Below are 4,743 nucleotides of genomic sequence, written 5' to 3' on the forward strand. Positions count from 1 at the left end.
TCGATACGACAAAGAGAGCGACGATTAGAAGAATTTATCCGCGAAGCCGCGGATTTACCGGTTCGACGTTAGGGTGGGGTGGTGGCGGTGCCGCGTTTTCGGTCCGGTTCGAGGAGCGCGGCGGCGTCTTTTACCTACGACGTTGTAGGTAAGCGTAGGCGGGTCACGGAGGATGCGGAGGGGAACGCCAAGGCCGGCTCTCGCGTTTGGCAGACTCGTCGAGCGGCGGGCGAATCTCTCCTCCTCCTCCTTCTATTTAGTAATCCTCAGACGTAAGCCGGGAGTTTACAAGGAATATTTAAGCTCTCCACTAAAGCCGGGATTAAGTCGCGGCAAACGCCTTGATTAACGGAGACAAGCTCGAGACCTTATTTTTCACTTTATTCTCATCAACTTTCAACCCTCCCCTCGTTTGTAAAACCGTGTAAAACCCCGAAAAGAGTGAAAGAAAAGTGAAAAAAAAGAAAAAGAGAAAAAAAAACAGAAATCGAGGAAACTAATTAATCAAAATCTTATTCTCGATAATTACTAGATAATGTAATCTGCAATCCAATTCCCATTTATAATCACTCGCTTCTCTTTTTGATTATATTTTATTTTATTCGTTCCTCCCTTTTTCTCAAGCGACTAAACGTATTTCACCTTATACGTATACGTGTACGATATACCGCGTCGGTGTATAGCGGGTGCTCGTAAAAAGAGAAACGAAATTGTTTTTTCTAATACCACTTTGTATGATACGGTTAATTATTTTTCCTCTTTCTTTTCTTACACTTTTGATATCGAGGTGAAGAGAGCTGCTGCTGCATTTTTTTCGGGGGGGAACTCTAAGTGCGGAGAGTTTTATAATTGCGGGACGGGGGGGGACGGGGGTGTGAATGAGGTATCCCATCACACCCCGAAGGTTTGCCCTTCTTTATGCGTTATTTTCCTCTTCTTTTTTTTTTCTTTCTTTCTCTCTTTTTTTTCTCTCTCTCGGTAGAGGAGAAGAAAATTAATTTTTTTCTTCACTCACCGCCATATTTTATAATTACACGCGACGTGTATAACCTGAACAACCATCACCGACGGAGACTTCTTCGGGGGGAAGAGGGGGATTTTCTTCCTCGTCCTCCGTAGAGCTTGCACCATAAGTTGAATTATGTGCGGGGATAGAAATATAAGAGGCGTCCCCCAAACGATAAAAAGAAAAACTTTTGTAACATTAAATAAAATGAATAATAAAAGTTCGCGTAATTTCATTTGATTTGAGTTCTTTTTTTTTCTCTTCTCTTTTTAGATTAAAAGAAAAAAAAAAAAATGGGAACAACCTCGTTCGTTCGTTCGTTTTTTTTTTTTTTTTCTTGTCTTTTCACCTCTCCCTCTTTCGAGTTATTAGAAATAAGGGTCGTGATAAAGAAGTTGAAAAAAAAAAAAACAACGAAAATACAGAGTCCCTGACGCGTTCGGGACAAACGGGGATTGGTTAATTGTTTTCACTTGAATAGCATCGAGACGAGAGATTACAAAGTTTCTATTACACTGCACGCGTAAACGGAGGGGGGGGAGGGGGAGTTTCGTGTCTCCAATTTACCCTCCGGACCGACTCCCCCCCCCCCCCCCCCATTATTACACACTCTTCGACTAATTGCCAAGCGGACGTTCATAAAATCGCACGCTAATTCGGTGACGATTTCCTCTAATTTTTTCGTTGCTCCGAAGAGCATATTCCTCTGTTTTTTTTCTTTCTTTTTCCATTTCCATTTCCATTTCCCTCTAACAACGATCAGACGTTGCGACGACGAATTCGGCGGACCCAAGAACCAATCGAGGCACCACCACCACCTACGCAAACTCGGCGTATTCGGAGCCTCGGGGTTTGTTGGGATAAACCGAACCCCGTGTAAATCTGGTATATGTACATATACGTACATACGCCACTCGGCGTATACCTACGATATTGTTACGGGTGGGTGTGGGGGGTGGGTGGGGGGGTGGGGGGGTAGGGGGTAGGGGGTAGTAAAGAGCCGGCGTAACGCGTGTTCGTTCGATCGTGATTCGAAACACAATAGCTACAGCCGCGCTTGCCACATGCCGCGAATATACATATGTATACCTCTACGCGTACACGTACATCGCGTACGTTATACATATTACATACACATCCAAGTACATACATACATATATATATATGTTTGGCAACATTTGTTTTACACACGTAAATATACTCGATCATGTATAGATATAATATATATATATACATATATGTATACGTACCTACGCAGTATGCGATGAGCACGTTTTACTCGTACACAGGTGTATGCGGCTCATTCGTCTTCCCGGCGATCATCCGAGGGGCAGTTTTCGGACCTCCACTTTACCTCCACTCCTCGTCCCGAGATCGCGGATCGCAGCTCGTTCAACAAAACGTGTTTAACCCTCGACACCAATTAACGAACAACACAAGAGGGTGGGGGGCGGAAGGGGGGTTGAGCTCGTGAAAATAAAAATAAGAAGAGAGAAACGCGATCGGTATAACAAATCAAAGGAATTAATTTCAGTTGCGCGTAAGCCAGCTGACGTGACTGTACAGCTGATGTGTTTGTACAGTAGTACCTACGCCCGAAGGTGTTTTCGGCATTAAATCGCCCTCCGATGCCCTCGAGGGTCCGCGCTCGAACGGCGACTGATACAGTTGCGGCGAAACGAGAGAACGGAAGAGGTCGATTAAAGATTCATTTTCACCCAATTAGGGGATGATGCGATGTATATATATCATCAGATCAGATTTCTATTACCTTACGTACGTGCGTGTATTCCTTCTTTTTTCGGATTCTCAGTTTTTTCCGAGTTCGGAATCTGCACGGATATTCTTTTTTTGTCCTATCGTTCGTTCGGCTGCGTAATTCGAATCTGGACGAAATCTCGACGAAATTGACGGACGTACCGAGCTCACGTTTACGTCCGGGTTCGTTGGCTGCCGGCCGTTCACTGTACACACACGGTCGAACTCGTTAGGAGGAGTGACAATTATGCGAAACACATTATCGACTGATTTTCTCGTCTCGTCAATCCGCTATCGTCCAATTACCCGTCTCGCTGACGTACGTAATTTTGGACAACGTCCGTTTCGATTAGCCTGTATAACAGTCAACCAAAAATAATGCGATGATAATGATAACAATAATTTAAGTACGGATACCTGTACCGTGTTCGCGTGATTTCTCACGACCAGATTGTTAGATATACGCGTACGCCACTTTACCGCGTAATTATCATAATTGAAAAGCTTTTCTTTTTCTTTCCTTTTTCGAACTTTGCAAATTAATGAATAAATTGAAAAATTTATACATATATGTAAAATTGTGGCCGGTTCTTCTTTTTTTTTTTTTTTTTGCCAACAAAAAAAAAAACAAAAACAAAATTCAACGCGTTGTAATATGAATTTATTAATATAACATCGAGATTTATTTTATTCGTTCTTATCAATTGATTCAATTTTCTTTCTTTTTCTCAATTCTTCTTTTTTAATCATATACCGAATAATGATAACGATAGCACGGATCCGATAAATTAATTTTATGAATAATACACGACGACGATTCTTCACTGCATAATGGCACATGATATGTGTATATGTATACGTTATATATTTATAATTTATATATGTATATTTATATGTACAAATTACTGCAAAGTACAATAATTAATTGTAAAGTATAATTCGCTGCTAAAACTAACTACTATATATATATATACGTCTTTTTCATCCCACATTGATTTCATGAGATCGGTTGCCCTCTTTTTTCCCTCCTTCTTATTTATCTTATCTTCGTTCAATTAATTTATTTTATTTTATTTTATACATATATATTGTTTTTTTTTTGTTTTTTTTTTCTATTCAAAACTTGCATGAAACTGGAACAAAAAAGCAATTGGAATAATTGAGAGGAAAAAGAAGAAAGACATTCATAAAGTATTGATGCGAAGTTTGTAATTAATTAACTAATGATTAATTACGACGTATGTAAATTATGTGAGATAATATCAAAAGAAAGAAAAATTACCCGCGACGAGTCTCGTAATAATGTATTGTCGGTGCAGCAATAATAATGATGATGATGATTTACTGATTAATTGATTATTTAATTAATTAATTATTCAATTAATTAATTAAACTTCAGCTCTATTGCGTTGCACACGTATTTTGTATGTACATGTATGGGTATGTTGTACGATCGATAGAATAATAATGATATATTTACAAAATTATTTCCCATGTATTATATAAACCGCATGATATTATATTATATATAATAAACGTTTAGGAATTTCTAGGGCAGCAAGGGGGGAATGGGGAATTATTATTACACAGGTATATCAATCCTCCGCGATCACAATTGTATTCGTTATTATTATGATAATTATTATTACTATGATATTATAGTTATAATTATTAATATTATTGTTGTTGCTGTGGTTGTTTTTATTATTAGTATTATTATATGTCCTGTTTTACGTATGACTAATTATTCTGTTCATTACACACGCATTCGTATATATGTACATACTTGTATGGGGCATTCCACGTCAAACGGGCCATCATATCCGAAATATTTTTTGAACTCGATGAAACTTTTTCGACCTCTTGAGGAGTCTCGGAAACCTTAGCACTCGGACCACTTGTTAACGCCAAAAGTCCAAATTTCTAGTAGCTTAGATTAACGGTGGGGATCACGAGTTATGTTTTTTGACCTCAGGAAT

This window comes from Athalia rosae, chromosome 8, assembly GCF_917208135.1.
Source record: "Athalia rosae chromosome 8, iyAthRosa1.1, whole genome shotgun sequence".
Classification (NCBI taxonomy): domain Eukaryota; kingdom Metazoa; phylum Arthropoda; class Insecta; order Hymenoptera; family Athaliidae; genus Athalia; species Athalia rosae.